The sequence below is a fragment of the Fringilla coelebs genome (assembly GCF_963513975.1).
Source record: "Fringilla coelebs genome assembly, chromosome: 5".
Taxonomy (NCBI): domain Eukaryota; kingdom Metazoa; phylum Chordata; class Aves; order Passeriformes; family Fringillidae; genus Fringilla; species Fringilla coelebs.
Window position 1 is genome coordinate 62,013,136 of NC_140033.1, and position 18,973 is coordinate 62,032,108.

The following is an 18,973-nucleotide window of genomic DNA, read 5'->3' on the forward strand; positions in this document are numbered from 1 at the left end:
AGGATGTTGCCTTAGATCTTCAGCTTCTGCTTTTTGAAAACACAGGAATTTTCTCACTTCATTGTGATTCTGGATTCCTCTGTCCTCTTTTCACATGTGCACCTCTTTGGAGTTTGTGACTGTGATCTGCTGAATTAGGAAACCTAACTGTGGAGTGGTGCTAGATTTTTCTGTCAATAGATACTCCCATAAAGCATGGATCATGAGATTCTCTTACTGTTTTCTTTCTTTCTTTAGATACAGTTTAATGTAAAATGTTTTCAAATAGATTTTGTGCAATTTTTTTTTCCAGTGTTTCAGGATCAAATTACTGAATCAAGGCCCAGATCCTTATATGATGAAAATCTGTAACTGTACTGCGGGTTGGGGAAGATACAAAAAACATAAGGCAAACACATCCAAGATTAACTATGACAAGAAAAAGAGAGTATTGCTTTGCTTAGTATTTATATTTAAAATATCTCCATATTTTTGCTTTGTTCCAGTTTTGGGCGGGGGAAGATTTAATTTGCTTCTTTTTATCTGGGTATGGAGCTGTAGTTGACTTTTAACTCTGGATTTTACTTTATGACAGTATTGCTGCAGGAAAATATAGCACCAGCTACTTAATGTCAAAAGGTGTGTGCTAGTTTATTTTGTTGCCATTTTTGTGGCTTTCATCCAAGGTCACTTGTGTCATAGGACACCTGAGTCCAAGATTTATTCTGCTGCAGGAGATTGCCTAGCAGTACACTAACAGTTCATAATCTAAAGAATTTTTGAAGCTATATTAAAGCACAGGGAAGCATTTTATCCTTCTCTGAATAGTTTCTGTTTCACAACAAAACTTTGTACAATAACTTTTTCCTATATTTTAAAAAACATCCCCCTTTTGGTTGAGTTAAAAATAGAGGGCAAAAATCAGCAACTGTGGACCTCTGAAGATATACAGATGAGCACTAGGATATGGAATGCTAGTAGGTAGATAAGAAAAAAAAAATAAGCACACTACCTAATTTTAGGCACCTAATTTAGATTAGGAGGCTTATCTTGTTAGGTTCTTGTTAGGAGAGTGAGTGCTAGCCAGAGTTATGCTCCTAAGGCATCAGATTCTCGAAGTCACCCTCTGGCAAAACCTGCTTCCTTCTCATAAAGCAAACTCAGGGAAATGTTCCATCCATGTTGGGTGGTACTGTGAGTGCACCACCTTTGGTGGGTTTACTTTGAGGGGAAAGAGAATCACTCTGAAGGTTTATAACCTTCAGTAATTAGAGGAGAAAAGTCTCCACATCTTGTTTGCTGGTAGCGTGCAAGTGGATAGTCAGTTTTGCTGATGTTTGTGCATAAGAGAGATTCTGAAACATGACTAATTTGATGCATATGCTTTGTCTTGCCATGGTAAATTAGAACCTTTCCATACCCAGGAGCTGAGCTGTAGCTCTTCTTGATTTAAAGTGTGTTATGTTGCCTTAATTGCACCATTTATCATGACTTTTTGGTGCTTTTTAATTTTGCTTTTTACTGTGGATTCTCTAACCCAAGTAAATGATACTACAGCATTCAGGAAACTTGGAGGGCATTCAAGCCAGCACTTTATCAGCACTCTGAAAGATAATCTAAGAACACCAAAGCTGCAGGACCTTGAAAAAAGGCCATTGGCATGAAGAGCCTGGAACTCTGCGGGACAGAAGCACCTAAAGGTATGTGAGGTTCTGATTCTGAGTTACTGAAGGTGTTGAGCCCTTGGGCCAATGGTGTCCAGATCTGTCCTTTAGAATTAGGGGAAAGCCCTAAAGAAAGGAAACAGAGCCCTTGAAGGAATATCTTACAGAGATTGCTGTCAATTTCTATTGCTATCTTTTCTTGAAGACTTAGAACTAGAACTTAAATCAGGTTAGAAGGGAGCTTAGGAGGTTCCTAGTCAACTTGCTGCCCAAAGCACAGCCAGCTTGGAGCTCAGAGAAGATGGCTCAGAGAAGATAGCTCAGAAAGAGCAGTCTTTCTGCTCTTTCTGTGGGATGGACAGCGGGAATTTGAGGGTAGCAGAATAGCTTGGTTGGCCTATGTGGGCAGAGATCATTAGGAGGGCAGGTGCTTGACTTGTTCAAAATGTGATAATGGCAATAATCTTGAATGAAGTGGCTCTGCTTCCAGCAGAGGATAATTAGCCTTTGCAATTGAAAGGAAATGATCAGGAAAAGCAATAAGCATTAGGCAGGAGTCCCACTACCATGCAGTTTCCAACTCTGGTAGCCACAGCTTGATTCAAGGAGTGTTGGCTTCAATCACAAGGGTATGTCGCTTCCTCAGAGCAGGCCAAAGCTGAAGCATGAACTGTAGAGTTCTGTGGCATCACAAACTATAGAGCTGTGGGGGAAGGGAAGGTGTAAAGGGAGAATCCACATGAGAAACTGGTGGCTGTTTGGACTGCCAAGTGTCAGCAGGTGTCTGGTAGGTTCTTGCTGAGGGAAGTAGAAGGCTTATTGTTCACAGGAGAAAAGAAGTATCTCTCTGACAAAAGATCTAAACATGGGAGAACCAGATCGATGGAGGGACCTCCAGAGGTTTCAAGGAGATGGGTTGTGACCCCCATGTTCTTTTCCAAGGAGACAGAGCATATTGGTGAAGGAGAAAAGGCTAGACAGGGAAATACTGGCTTTTGAGGGTTGTGAAAGGTACCTGCTGGCATTTACTTCGTGTTACTGTCAGGGAAAGCTTAGGCATATTCCTGACCCTGAAACTGCTCAAAATGTAGCATAGAGATGTACAGGCATCACAACTGTGTCTTCCCAGTCTCCAGTTTCTCTATCAGACTTCACTTTGCAATGATCCCTCCATGAGAGGTGCAGGTACATACTGAATATACTTATGTCATTGGTATAAAGTTTATTTGTACAATGTATTGCCTTGCTATGGATGTACTGAAAAACCAGATAGGAGAGACTGGGCTGTGGGAGGGTCTAGATAACAATGAGGCATTGAGGAAGGGGGATACACAGGTATAGGCAAGCTTAGGGAGGGACAGGGGGAGAGAGAGAGAAGGTGGGTGCGGGCGCGGTGGGCAGCGCGGGAGCGGCTGTGCCGCTGTCCGCGGTGCTGAGCGCACCGTGCCGGGGCTGCCTCTATTGGCTTCTTGCATCGTCTGAGGATGGGCTGCTCTATAATCTTCCTGCCTATAACACCTCTGTGTCATTTCACAAATGGTGTGGCCCGCTGGAACACAGGGATTTTCACCGTGGCAGGTAACTCTGAATATCTCCACCTAGAGCCACGTTTCCCATTTCCTGACAGAAAGCTGCTATTATGGAAATAACTGTCTGCTAAGCTGAGCACAGTGGGGAATTCTCAGGAGGATGATTCTTCTGAACATGCCTGTGAAATTCAGTGAAATTCTGCTGAAAATGTCTGCACCACAGCGAGGAGCAACTCCTCTCATACCATCCCAGTGCATCAGCTGACAGAGTTGCAAAACCCGAATCCTTAAAATCCTGACTGAACTGATGTAGCTGAGCTTTTGTATGCTCTTGATTACAATGCTTGATTGCCTAGAACTGCTCACATTACCTAAAAATATCTGATTTATTCAAACTATCAGCAACACATCCAGCATACAGTACTGAGTGCCACCCACTGGCTTGAAATATTTTTTTCACCATGTCTCTGACTTGCTACAGGAGCCAGAAAGCAGGAGAGAGACAGTCAGGAATGACATTGAAAGGAAGAGCCTTCCTCATTATTTAACTTATTGAATTTTTTTAGAGTTCAAAGTTTTGTAGTACTGAAAGCTCTTTGTGAGGTGCAATTGTTTAAGTGGGTGCAATCTCTCTGATGGTGTTGAAGTGCTCCTTTGAGTCCAGCAGTTCCTAGGAAAGCTGATAGCAAAAGACAGTTCTGTAGGTTTTATTACATACTTCTGTCATGTTGGACTCAGTTGTACCATGCTATAGATGCACAGCATTTAGAGATTTAAACTTTTTAGAATAAGATAGATTTATTTTTCACCTGAATGTGTCCTTGGATTTCTTCTGACAGAGCATGCATGGCAGTCAGGCTCACAGTCTCAACATCCAGCGTCCCCTTGATCTCCTGGGCCAACTGAGCATCCAAGGAAGGAGTATGTGAAAGGAGAAGATCCTAGATCTCTAAACATATGCTTTCTGATGCTGTAACTTCTGCCAATCCCTTTTGACATCTTTCTGAAAAGCCTTTGTTAGTAGTCTAGGACACTTTTCCCTTCTGTTCCTATCTTGCACTGGGTCCTGTTTCAGTTTAATTCAGGGAATGACAGAATGCCTTTATTTAGAATGGCAAAGCCTTGGCTGTAAGAGTCACAATGTTGATTTGCAGCCTTTGATGTATAATAGCTTTATTTCTGCGTGTGTTGTTCCTTGCACTTGCAGGAAGGAGGTGATGTTTCATCTACAACAATATTACTTTCAACATAAGGGCTTGTCCTCAGGAGTATTGTTAGCATGGGATGTTTTTTGTTATATATTAGATTTCATGTGATTCTAGAAATCTCTGCTTCATTTTCCCCACATGTTCAAGTAATGGCTGTACAAGGGAGGCTACTCATCTTGCCTCTGTCAAGCAAGAACTCATTTCAGCAATTGATGTGCCATCACCCAGTTTTTGCCTGCAGGACTCTGTTCTGCATAGGGAGAGTCAACCACAGAGAAAAGCTCCAAGAGTGGAGTACAGCCATTTATAAACCTGTGACAAAATGAAAAACATGTTTCCCATTAAAAGTTGAGCCTGAGGATGCCTAATGGATAATTTTTCATCCTGTGATCTTCAAGAATGATGTACATGTGATTTTTTCTTGGTTTTTTAAATAGGGATCCTGTTAGGAAGATCAGGTCAGGCAGATCTCAGCTAGCTATCAAGATGATTTTCATTCTGAATGTCACCAATTTGTCAATTTTTCAGTCCCAAATGGCTAATTTTTTAAATTAGGTTTGATTGCATGAGATGATAGACACAGGATTATTTTCCCTCTTCTTTGCAATATTCAAGTCCTTGTTGATGGTGGTTGCAGGAAGATACCTGATACTTTCAGATACCACAATGTTTAAATGAAGTAAGATATGATTGTCTGGCAAGCATATTCTGTCAAGTGGAAGTAAGCTTTGTTAAAGCAGAGCAATATCTATTATATCTCTGTTATGAAATACCAGTTTTCTGACCTGATTATTCATATGGAGATTTTAGAGAGAGACAATGGTTTTCAGCATATCCCTCCTTTTCCAGAGCTATTCACCACCTAATTTCACTGGTCTCTGGTGTGCCTAGACTGCAGGGAAACATCTTAAGTGCTTTTTCTTCCCTGCAAAGCAGGAAATTGCCAGTTGAGCATTATCAGTGGAATGAGAGCTTGTTGGTGACCTCTCTCTGTGCTTCACTGTGGTACAGTTACGCAGTAAATTTGCCAGTGGCTTCTGCTGCCCAACAGAATCCACACCCTAAGGCTGTGTACGAAATGTTCTGTTTTTAGAGACCATGTCTAGGTGATATCTCTGTGATCTTCAGAGCCAACAGATTAGCTGTGGCAGAGTGTTCATCCTAATGCACAAAGGCAAGACCTTCCTAATGTAGTTGGCTGTGCTTGGAGCAGAACATTGGCCTAGATGACCTGCAGACCTCCCTTTCTGTCTTAAATTATTCCAGGATTCCAATAAAGCTCCCTGAGCATGTAGCCAGCATCAAAGGTGCTTTGTACAAGCAGTGCTGGAGCCATTGCTGCTGCAGCTGCCCTTGGGTAGAAGTTTGTCTCCAAGTGCTGCCTTCCTTTCTTCTGAGGAGCATGGAGGCACTCAAGAGAGACAGTTTTTGGGGACTGTGGTGTGGTGTGCAGGGTTTGTGCAGCCTGAGCACTCCAGCACACTGCAGTCCTGACATGCCTCTGCCTCCCTGCATCCCATGCTTGGGTCACTGCTTGCTCCCATGGATGTGGCTGGATGGCTGCTTTTTGGCAAGACTTTCTCTGAAGAAGAGTCAATGCAGCTCAACAGAGCCCTGCTGGGGACCCCTGGTGTTTTGTGAAAGGCTCAGGTATCTCCAGGCATGAAAAGCTAATGCCACCTGTCACCCCACCTGGTGTTCCATTGCTCTTCTCTGAGTGTGTTTTTCCCTGGGTTCCCCACAGGGTTGCTGGTTGCACAAGCCAGCACTAATTAATTCAGGGGTCAGTCCTGTATCTTTACTGGGTTGCAGGTTTCACATGCCCCTTTCAACTGCTTTCAAACAAGATAAATCAGACTTTTACCTTTATCTTCTACAAATTGTCTTTTTCAATGCTGTATGCCATGAAACATCCCTATTAACAGGCAGGAGCTGAAAGAACTGGAGTTGCTTTGAGTTATACTAAAACCAATTTTGAGCCAAATAGTGACATTTATAGAGGCAGGTGGCTTGTTGTATAGTATGCTCAACTGCAAGCCATGATTCTAAATGTCAGTCTGGGAATGCCATAAATCCTATCTAAAATGTGCTCAGGTTGTTTTACATTTCAACATGTTAGCCCAAAACTCCTCAGACAAGAAAAGAATAAGCAGCGTGGGTGGCATAATTGTTACTTTTTTAGATCCCAAACATATGCTTTTAGCAATCAGGACCTCATAAATTTTCCCTCAATGCCTGTCAGTGTTGCTTAGGTTTCCAGCTAGGGGCTTTGAACTCTGCTGGCCCTTCTCCAGAGCTATCATCTTGCTTGCACTGATGTCTGCAGTTTTGGGGGTCTAGTGAAAACTCTCCTGAGGAAAAAACCACAGCCTTAACTGGTGAAAGACAGAACTTTACAGGTAGGGCTGAGATTTGTTCCCATTTTAAATGGGCCTTCCTTTGCTCATCACCCTCTCCATTCCACTCCCACCCCTGCCCCAGGCTGGGGCTGTCCTACAATTTGGTCCTTTAACATTTAGCCTTTAGCAGCCTGTGCTGCTCCTGTACTCCTTTCCTCTACAAGTTTCCAACCAGGTTGGGACTTGGGAATCCTGCTCAGCCCCCCAGGAGGATCTGTGTGAGCAGTGTCACCAGATTTCAAGGTTGTTTTCTTCAGTGGCCCATTCTGACCTGCAGATAAGCCTCTGTGAAGCCTGCTGGAGGCAGGCTGCTGCAGGGCTTGTAGGAGTCCTTCTCAGAGAAAAAGGTTTGAACTTGTTTTGATTTCATATTAAGTCTTTGTGGTTTTTACTACATTTTAAATTTTTTTTGGGGGGTGTAGGCTTGGGGTTTTGGTTTTTGGGAGGTTTTAAATTTTTTAGACTCCATGTACTGCCCAGCCAAAGCCTTTTGGCTGGTGTCTCTTGTAGGCTGGGCTCTGATGGGTTCTCAGCAGTGCCTTTAGAGGTATCTTTTACTTATTTGGAGTGTGTCTGATGACAGAGGAGAGGGGACATGGGGTTGTTTGCAGAGCCCTAAACACATTCCTTCTGAAATATTTTTTCCTCTTTCTGCTGAAATCAGATTTCAACTTGATAAGTCCAGCACTGTAGCAGACCCACCACAGGGATTTATGTCATCTTTGTAGAGGAAGAAAAATTGCAGGAGGAATGATGTAGTGCTGCACCTTTCCAGTGTGGTAAATTTAAGGTACTCAATTTACACCATTATAACTCTTCGAAATGATCAAAGAAAAACACCTCTGAAGCTCGAACTCTGCTTACTTCCTGAGTGCTAAGATTACCCTTTTGTGAAATCTTCGTGTTTAACCTACCTGCAGTTTGGCAAAGTTTAGGGAGGAGAGAATGAAATGGCCTGGAAGGATGATCATGATGTAATAAGCGGTTCTCAAACAAAATGGCCTCATTCTTTTATTTCTATTTATCTAGCTTGTCTTCCAGAGAGCACTTTTTGGCTATCAAATCACATTTATTTAGATCTCTCTTTTGTGTGACCAAGACATTGTTAGCCAGTTCCTGGCTTTAAACTGCTTTATTCTTCAACCTTAATATTTTTTTTTTAACATTGGTTTGTGTATAAATTCATACACTTTGTTTTAGGACCAAATTGAAAAAAAACAGATTTCCCAGCATATGGAACCATATGTACCCTCACAGGGGCCAGCAAAATGGCTGAGCTATTTAGACTATCTAGCAGAGACCTCCACTTGAGTTAAGAGTGTACAGCCAGAGCACTGAAAAGTTGTTTTCTCTGGCAGGGTGGTCTGCAGCCCATGTCTGTCAGTGGCTGTAGTGAGTGGTCAGCAGCTCATCTGCAAGAGATGTGTTAAACATCAAATTAAATGTATGTTAAGGATGGGATATCCTTTTTGAAGAAGAGAGGGTGTGCTGTGGGCTTGCTGTGAACCACTGGGCTGCAAGGTTTGGGAACTGCTGGTCTTTGCGGCCAACTGATAGAAGAAGATGGGTCACCTTCTTTGCTAGGGATTTCTTCAGATCAGTTCTCCAGAGCTCTTCTGGAGAGCATGAGCTTTGATTCCAGTTGCAGCATGCCACCTGTGCATGCTGCTGTTTTGTCTTATGCCACAGTGACCCCCAGAAGCAGACAATTACAGAAAATCCTTGCTTGGCCCTTGGTTCTGCTTTAAATTGTGGTGGGCTCTTTGAGCTTTTAACTCCAGAGGCCTGATCCAGCCTAAATTTTACTATTTCTTTGTTGTCTGAAGATTGCTCTTGTACCAAGTACATAGTTCTGCAGGATTTTCTGTATTTCCTTAGAGATGAGCAGCTGAAATTAATGTAGCTGTGCCTAAGCAAAGACAATAGAAGGGATTTTTTGGCAGTGCTAACCAGGGCATTGCTGGTAGTTATTTATTTGAAAAACCAGAACAACAAAACCCAAACCAAATGAAAAAAACGCAGGCAAACAAAAAACCACACAACTACACAGCCTTAACTTAGGGCAGTTTTCTCACTCCCCTTTTCTGTCCTTCTCCAAAGTCTGCTGGTTGTCCATATTGCCCAGCTGCCAGCTCTGGCCTTCTGAACTCAGCAGCCTCTGTTCACTGCAGCCTGCAGAGCAAACACAACGTGCTGGTGTCCCAGAGCTCTTTCAGCACTGATCGCTCCCTGTAAATGGTGCTATAAACACTCCCTGGGGGTTTGCTGTGTGATGATGCCTTGTGTGAGCGCAGAGATCTCCTCTCCACACGTGGGTAACTGAGGGCCTGGTGCACAGAAACAGCTGGTGTGAGCTGCTGGGTTTGGGCACCTCTCTTTTGGATTGTAGACAGATTTCCAAGGCAGCAGCACATCCACTCCTGGGATACAGCTCAGTGCTTCCTTTCAGTGTTTGAAAGCCTTCCTTCGAAGCTTCAGGACTTCTAAATAAGGCAGGCAGAGCCTTTCTTAATATTAGTGAAACACTGTGGTTTTCCCTAAATTCATCCTCCAAATGGCTGGGCTAATTTTGCTGGAACTCTCTGAAAAATATTTAGCCTTAGGCACGCATATTACAGGGAACATTTCTGCCTGAACACTGAATGCTTGACAGTTGCAAGCAAATGAATTCAGGGCCTTGTGAAAGGGAGTAGGAGGCAGAATTAGCTATTTCATCTGTGCCAGGTGTCTGCCTATACTAACATTTCTGGCTGGATTCATAAGTACTATGTGCAAGTCCATAATATATCCTTTCTTTTTAGGAACCAGATTTATTCTGGTAAAACTCATTTAAGTATGTGGAATTACAAGATCATAAACCTACTATAACATTGGAAAATCAGGCTCTATGGATGTGCTCTGTGTGTGGTATGAATCTATTTGCAATGTATATATAAATAAGATTTGTGGTGAAATGAGAAAAACAAGCTGCTTGTATATCATCTAGGAATGAGCCCTATGTTATACTTAATATTTTCCAGACACAAATGTGGTGACAGACTTATCAGAAACACTGGCTGAAATGAAGCTGTTGGTCCAAACATCCTCATCATCCTTTATCCTAAAGCCAAAGCAAAAATGAGATGTCCCAGTGGGTGTGGGCCATGGTAACATTACTTTTTATCATTATTATTATTATTATATTCAGATGTTGGTTGTGTTTACAATTACAGTGCTGGCAGATGGACTCTATTAGCACTGCCAAATCTGATCATCCAGCCCCAAATCTGATCATATGACTGAGAACACAGTCTGGGATTTTACAGGGGCTGGAGACAAATTGGCTCCTTCTTCCTCACCAGCTTATCTTGCCATATCTGTCTCAGAGTGAGGCACATCTCTATTACTGAGCCTCTGCCACTTGCTCTGGATCCTTCTGGGTGGCTGTGGGGGAGACACCAAGCAAAGTCAGTGGCTTTGCACTCTGGAGGGAACGACACATGGGTGTCCTTATGGATTTGGCAGGTAAGGGAGCTCAGGTTCACCGTGCACAGAAGATGAACAAAGGCTTGCTTTCCCATTTTGGCATTCCCTTTCTTTTGTTTTTTTTTAACAAAAGAAGATGTGGAGTTGAGGAGAGGAAATGCCTGACAAGCCAATGTATGTAATTTCTTTGTGGTTAGGCTGATTATTTTTCTGTCCCAGGAACAACAAGCCAACAGCACTTGCATGGTGTACTTTTCATCCAAAGAGTAAAGTGGGCGGTCTAGCTGCCAACACTTCAGTGAGTTTCCACTACACTGACTCTGTTCCCTGGGTTTGATGGCCCACTGAGGGAAAATGGAGAAATGAGAAGGTTAGCTTTCCCTCTGGAGAGAAAGAAAGGCTCTTTGGAAAGCAAGGTAGACGCTCTGATTATATGTAAACAAGGAAGAGCCAAGGAAGCAGGAACCCCAAGGAAATTGCCGTGTACTAAATGATTGTTCTGAAGAAACACTATAGGGTAAATAGTGGAGCAAAACTACTTGATCCTGACTCCAACAGAAGGCCTGTTTTCTCCTGTAGGAATGACTCCCTGCAACTGAATATTAAAGACTCTCAAAAGTCAGCAGAAATCTTCCAGTCCTGCTTATTAAATCTCGGGGCAGGAACTCATGGGGCTTTGTGACAGCAGCCATTCTCCTGTCCCACAAAACAGAGATGTTCCAAAGCCTCCCCATTTACCTGACAAGGTACTGGAAGGGCATTGTAATTAGTCAGCCAGCCCTAATTTAGGGAAGGGGATTGCTGATATCCCACCTGGCTGCCAAAAACTTGGTCACCGAAGTGGTCTGTGGCAGCATTTCTTTTCTTTAGGCTGGCTAGGTCTGCTGCAAGTGGAGGCCCTCTAAAGGAAAAGGTTAATTTTGATGAAGATTAAACTTATGGTCATGGTTTCTTTCCTTGGAGAAAACTGCTTGCAGACATCCTGGGGTCTGCAAGGAAATTGAAATTGCTTTTTTATTAGCAAAAATATTAATTGAATCCTAACCCGCATTTGTACAGTTCTTCTGGCATGAGGAGCCTTGGAGAGTGCTGCAGACTCAGCAGGGAACACTCTCAGGAGCAGGCAGCCAAAAGCAGCTTCTCCTCAGAGCAGAGAGATGCCATAGGGTAGAGGAATCTGCTGAATCCTGAAAGTGGTGGGAGACAGATGTCAGGAACCTGTTTCTTGCAGAGATGAGATCGACCTTGGGTGGGTGCAAAGGGTTTCTGACATGCAGTTTGCAGGGTATCCCAGATTCCTGAGCACCACAGTTGGTTGTCCCTGCCATTTGTGGAGGCAAGGTACCCAGTGGAGCTGATGCAGTGCTTCCAATTCTCCCACAGCAGCAGAATCTGGATCCAAAGAGCCTACTCTCTTTTGAGCTCAGGGAAAACTGTGATTTTGCTTTGAAAATGGTAGGATTTTCCTGATCTATGCAGCTCAACAACTGTGAGAGCATGAAGGCTGGGCAGGGGGAGAGAGGAGGGTGATCCACAGCTGCTGCCCCTCCAGGTGATTTCTGGCTGCTCAATAAAGCTGTGAGCCTTCAGGTGGGTGAGCCCTCAGAGTTTGTTCTTCCTGCCTTCTGGGTCTCAGCACTGGAAGTTGCACAGTTTCTCTTTGAGCTGGTAAGTTTCTTCCAATTTTCTTTGGATTTTTCTAAGCATGCACTCGACTCTTTCTGACGGGTTTAATAACTGATTTGTATTGATTTCCTGCATGGCGTGTCAAGATAATGTGAGAGACAATCCAAATGGGCTGAGTCAAAACCACTGCTGTGTGTGAAGGGGAAGGTGTAGATAGAGTTGTCAGCACAGTTCGTGGAGAGGAGCCACTTTCTCCTTTGCCCTAAGCAATAGGTATTTAGGTTTTGCATGACTAAGAATGGAGCGTTATCTTCTCCTTAATTCTTGCTTGTTGTTACTTAGGTGTTGTCTTTTTATTTGAATGAATAAGCAGCTCTGAAGAGGAAATATAGATGTTTGGTGTTTTTCCTTTTTTTTTTTTTTCCCTGTGGATAAATGCAGGGAAGCTCTGCTTTGTTGTTATTTTAAGCAGCTTATTCTTGCTGCCTGACCTATGTGACTTAGTTAAGGTCACAGGAAAGTGCATTTTTTTTCCCACATTGCATGATGTGCTTCATGCTTTGGGCTATGCTAATAATTTTGATTTCTGGGACAGAAGGTAGAGATAAAAAGGCACCTTAATTCTACTAGTCCTTGCTAAAGCTTCTCACAGGAATTCTCTAAGCTTTTTCTATAAACTGCATCATCCTTTGGTTTCATCTTGAAAAGTAAGGGCATCAACTACCCCATGAAGGACAGCAGCACAGGCTGTTTTCCAGCAGCAGGATGAATAAAACAGAGCTGTCAGTCCTGCACTTTCTGAGTTTATACAGTACCATTAAGCTGCTATCATCTCTTCCATGATGTTGCTTCCAGTTATTTTGTATATTGGGAGTACTATATGCTAGAGGGCAAGGCTGCTGTCATTTAGAGAGACATGAACAAACTGGAGAAATTGGATGACAGAGGCATGAAATATAAGAAGGCAAAGTCCTGCAGCTGTGAAATAATAACCTCATGCAACAGTACAAGCTGTGGACTGGTTGGCTGGTAATCAGCTTAAACTAAAAGCACTTGGAGGTCTTGATGGACATGAAGCTGAACAGGAGTCAAAAATGTGCCATTTCCACAAGGTGAGCCAACCACACCTGACAGGAAGTGCAATGATGCCAGCACAGCTGACAGGCCAGGGCAGGAATTGTTCCCTGTTAAGAACCTGTGAGATCACACCTGGTGTAATGCACCTGGTTCTGGCTCCTAAAAAATATTGATAAAAGCTGGAGCAATGTTAGTGAGTGGCCACTAATGGGGTCAGCAGGCAGGAGTTCCAAAGTTCAAGGAAGGCTGAGGGCTTCTTGTTCAGCTTTAAGAAGAGAAGACTCAGGTGGAACTTTATGGTTACCTTGAGCTACATAATGGTGTTGCAGAGACACCAGAGCTGCTGAGAGGTGCCTGGAGAGAAATGACAAAAGGCACCAGGCAAAACTTGAATGAGGAGAAATTCCTATTCTGTTTGAGGAAAAAGTTTTTCACCTGGAGAGAGATGCAGAGGTGCCCAGAGAGGCTGGAGGCTCTGAATATTACCAAAATTGACTCTGCAAGAGCCCTGAGAAAATGTTGAAGGTAGTTCTAACTGTTGTCTCTGTTATTCTCTGGTGCGCTTTTTTATTAGTGCCCCTGTATTAAATCTTCTCCCAGTGTATGAGCTTTCTCTATCAGACTGTTTAGATAGTCAAGTTACAGCTGTTCATGGTCTCTTACAAAATAAATATGTGTGCCCTACAACTTTTGCAACATAGATATAGACCTAAGCCTGTGAACACCCGGGTGTGTCTTGGTGCTGCGCATTGTGTCTCACCCTGCTGTCACCAAATGCAAGTGCTGTGTTCAGAGAGGCTGGCTCTATCACTCTTAATATTTATGTTTAATTAATGTCATTAGGGCTTTCTTATAAATTGAAAAGTTAATTCTTCACAGGAATGAGTGATTTCAGACGTGACCTCTTGCTTTATATTGAATGGCTGTTTCTTAAATATACATTTCATAGGAGGTGTGTTAATTTTGCCTTGTAATCATAATTACTATTGGATTCCCAAAATGAATTTTGGGGAAAAAAATATCCGTGTACAGTTCCAGTTCCCTCACTAGTGGTTCCTACTCCTTTACTTGTCTCCCAGTCCCTGGGATAGTAGACAGGACTGTATTGTATTTGTGGTGTTCCCAGATGAAGGGAGGAATGATGGATCTGACTCCATGTTCTCAGAAGGCTAATTTATTATTTTGATACCATATTATATTAAAGAATACTATACTAAACTATACTAAAGAATACAGAAAGGATACTTGCAGAAGGCTAAAAAGATAATAATGAAAACTGGTGACTCTCTCCAGAGTCCTGACACAGCTTGGCACTGATGGGTCATTCAGTCAAACCAATTCACATGAAACCAATGAAACACCCACCTGTTGGATAAACAATCTCCAAACACATTCCAAAGCAGCAAAACACAGAAGAAGCAAATGAGATAATTATTGTTTTCCTTTTTCTCTGAGGCTTCTCAGCTTCCCAGGAGAAGAATCCTGGGCAAAGAGATTTTTCCAGAAAATATGGCAGTGACAGGACTGTGGTACATGTCCACTGAGAAGATCAGAAGCAGCTGGAATGGAGTGGGGCTGTGGAACTTCTCTGGCTGATTCCCTGTGAGCCCATGTGCCCCTGCCCCCCTGAAGAACCTTCTCATCGCCTCACCCACCCCAAACATCAGATTATTCATTTGTCTGGCCCTGGTACAAGCAGAAGGGCAAAGCCCTGTGGGGAGGGCTGCTGTAGATGGCTGGAGGAGAGGTGGGAACACCTTCAAACTGCCAGGAAAGGAGAAGATGGATTCCTTCCCGCCTGGGCATCAGCAGGCAGGTTGCTGTCTCACAGCTCTCCTCACTATCAGACAATCTGCCATTTGCAAAGGCAATTAAAAAGTGCACCACGAGAGCCTGCTCGGCTGAGCAGGGGGGAGAGCGCGGGCTCTGTGAGATGAGTGTGAGCAGGAGCTGTCACGGGTGCTGGCATCGGTCCCGAATGATGTCAGCAGGAGAGCTGCACGGAGGTGCCTGCAGAACAGCAGGCTGCTTACCTCGTTTGCAGCCCAGCCTTGCCGAGCTGTGAGAAAGGTCACACTCCTCATTGCTGCATCAGGCTTCCTTCAGACCTGCCCAGCGGCTGCCAGTGGATATGGAAGGAAAACAAAGAAATGAAACCCAAAGTCAGCCTTGGAGAGAAGGGGAATGCAGGCACAGTGTGTTACTGCACTGGGAATGCAGTGTTTGCCAAATACATCCTGCTCCTTTTCCACTAGCAGATAAACCACAGGGAAAACAAGCCTTGCTGTTGCTGTCAGCTGATGAGCTTATTCCTTTGGTTCCCTCTGGGGCTGGAGCTCCTGGAGTCCCTTCTTGCTTGTAGTGTCTTGTGTTGCCAGGGGTGTTACAGTGGCTGTAAGCTTCCTTCATTTGCATTTCCCCTTAAAAATAGCAAGGCTAGCGACAAGGAGATGAAGGAGAGAGGGGTAAAAGATTTCAGCTTGTTCACTTCTGCTTCCTTGGTAATGGTGTGAGAAATTTTTTAGGAGGAAGTCAAGCAACTTCGGGTTCTTGAGGGCAGGGTTTGATGAGGTCCTCCAGACTGACTGTGTGCTCTGCTACCCTTTTTCAGGAGAAGGACTCTGTTTTCACAGTAACAACTCTACTATCTCACTCTGCTTCTTGGTGTGTCTTGAATATGCCTCTTCTAATAAATGGGAAAAAAATGAATTCATTTTTTCTCAGAATCTAGATGATATTTTGACCAGTGCCTCCTTCAGCAAAGCCATTCTTATCTAATAGCAAATACTGAGATTTTATTTCTCTGTAATCTAATACATTTTAACTTCACAATATTGCGGCACAGCTGTTGAATTTTCAGTGCCAGTGTAAATAGTTCCTGCCTCATATTACGAATGATTACATGACACTGACACATCACTAAAGCTCACCTGCTCTTCTGAGTATTTTGGTGTTCCCTAATAAAGCCTGAGGAAGATCTCAACCTAATGGAAATGCATTCAGGGCAAAAGTGTTTTGGACAGGTATTTGTTTCTTTGGGCTGTATTAAAGCACCAAGAGTAGAGTAAAGCTGGGAGCAGGACAGAGCCCCCACATCCTCAAGTGTCTGAAATGTTTGCAACCAAATTGCAGTACTGATCTGTATATTTTAACTGGGTCACAGAGTGAGAGCCATTTGAATGCTTCATGCTCTGCATCTTCCAAGTAATTGCAGTTTAAGGATTCATTTTAATGTTAATTTTCCCACTTAGACGTTTGAAGCTGAGCTTGGAGTTATGCAAAAAAGAGGCATATCTCGATCTGTTTTGAATCTGAAATTGAGTGTCAGTATAAAACCAACCCCACATTATATCTTTACACATTAAAACTTTTTACATTGTACTTTTGAGATGGCAAGTGACAAAGTTTTCACTTTTAAAGATTATTCTGTCTTAAAAAAAGAAATTGATAAGTTATTTCAAGGACCGTAGGACAAGATGTTCCCACACACATTAATGTCTCAGGCTCTGGTTGTTTCAAAGCAAAGACAGTTTACACTGCTTCATCTGACCCACATCCCATCCAACTTGTCTCCTCTTTTTTCCTTCTTTGTAATTCTTTTTGCATCTTTTTCCAAAACATGGCTCCTAAGGTGAGCCCTGTCACCTCCAGACATTAGAAATGACAGGACCTTTAGGAAAAGGAAAACCAAGAGAAGTTTTGTGATGATTGATTGAGATTTAAAGCTGAGAGATGGGGCTGTGAGAGACAACTGCTTGCTTTGAAAGTTAAAAAGGTTTAATAAACCTCAACAAAAATACAACAAAGGACTACATAAGGAAAAAGCTGCAGCACTGGGAGCTGCCCCTCATGCACAGCACGTGGCCAGTTCTTCAAGATGGACATTCTGTCTTTCATACCCCTGGGGTTGCATCAGCCAGCCCTGACCCCTCCCAAAGTTTGTCAGTCAGCTCTTCTTTGCCATTTCTCACTGGAGACTGCTTGCTTGTAACTGGATTGGAGGTCAGGAGTTGCCATGCTGCACCCCCTGAGCACCCCTGAGCTTTTCCATCCCCAGCTGCCCCAGGTAAGGGACACATGTGCAGCCTTCTTTTACCTGTCCTGGACAGCCCAGGCTGTCTGATGGCAACAATACAGGGGGGAAAGGGAACTGTGGGGAGAACAGAGGACATCTAAACCACAATAACATAACTGTACATCACTAAAGCTTTTCTTAATACTCACACAATTGTTATCCCTTAGTTGAAAGAGCAAATCATCTCATTATCCATCTATAACAGGGCTCCTGGCTACTTCTCCAGACTGCACCCCAAAGCCTAAAGGAATGTGATTTTCTGGCTCAGGGCAGCCTCCCCAAGTTCTGGCTGTGTAAAAGGGGAACTACAGCTATGAGGAACTTCAGCAAAATGAACCTCTTTACTTCCTTCTCATAGCAACCAGCACAGATGTTTCAGCGGCTCTGGTTCCCTTCCCTGCACATCCCCGAGGGCAATGCAGTTCCAGATTGCACTTCCTTGTAGAGCCTGGCAAAGCTCTTTCACTGGATGGGGTGGTGATAATGTTGTTGGCTTCCCTGTAATGCTGAGCTGATCGTGTGTTAAAGTCCTTAAGGGAGAACAGCCACTTCCCCAAAAGAAGAGAAGCAAATTCCATCCCAAAGGGGTTTGTTATGTAAAGAGCTTTTGCCAGCTGGCCACTGGGAAGAGGCAGCTTCAGATGCACTTGGCATGCTGGTGGAATGGCTCTCGAGGCAGCGGGACAGCCTCAGTGAGCATAACTACCAGGAGGGAGTTGCAGTGGTCACTGATGGCAAAAAGTGGCTGGAGGCACAAGTGGGATTGTTGGGATGGACAGGATGAGGAGAGGCTCTGAAGATAAGGAAAAAACAGCTGAATTGGATTAGGGCTTCAAAGCAAATGGCAGTCTTTGAATGACCAGGCAAGAAAAGCAACTTCAAAAGCAAGACAAAATGATGGCTGGACAGTAAAGAAGGCCAGTAAGTGAATGTTACAGATTTTATTGCAGAAATATGCAGCAAAAGAATGTAATTATAGACATGATTTATTAAAATGAGCTGGGAAGCGTCCCAGTTTAAAGAAGCTTTTTATAGAGGAGGCAGCCCACATATTGCCTATCCAATTAACAAGAGAGATTTGTGGACATAGGATGTGGGAACTGGCAGCCACAGGGTGAGTGGAAGTGTGTCTGTAAATCACATTTTGACAAGCGAGGGAGAAGGCCTGGCTCATCACAAGCACTCTGCTGTCTCTGTCTCTTTTCCTTGCAATCCAGAACTGAAGTGTTTGTCCCTTCAAACAGCTGTCCTGCCTTTGCTTCTTTTGATGCTGTGAAGCTCATCAATATTCATCAGAACCGGGGAGAGAGAGAGAGATAGAGAGACTAATTTTCAGCAGAAGCAGCTGAATGACACACTGGCAACAAGACCAGATCCTTTGCCTTTTGGAGTCTCCCACCCTGGACACTTGCTGTGCCACCACAGTGCTGCTGGCTGGAGGAGGTCTGCCAAGGATTCAGATGTGATGCCCACACTAATCCCACCAGCTCCCAGTGAGAGTGCAGGAAAATCTAAGCAAGCTTGCTAGGTGGTGGGCAGAAGCTTTAAAGGGTGTGCTGTTGTGTCTAGCCTGTTGGCAAAAGAAAGCCTTCACAAGTCTTTAGAGAACTTGTCAACTGGTTAGTCGGATTATATATATATATTTAAAAAAAGTTATTATGGTTATTTCATTTTTAAGTAGAAATTATGTTTTTAAACCTGTGAACTTCTTCTCCAAAGTTCTGGTCTGAGCAGGCCAATTCCATTTATCTTGCTCTATAAAGTGGCTTCCTGTTGCCATGATATTTTATGAAAAAATCCTTTCTCCTGAGAAGCTGAGAAGTCTCCGAGGAAAAGAAAAACAATGATTATCTGCTGCTGTGGAATGCAACAGGTGCATCTTTGATTGGTCCATGTTGGTTATTTCTAATTAATGGCCAATCACAGTCAGCTGGCTCGGACTCTCTGAGAG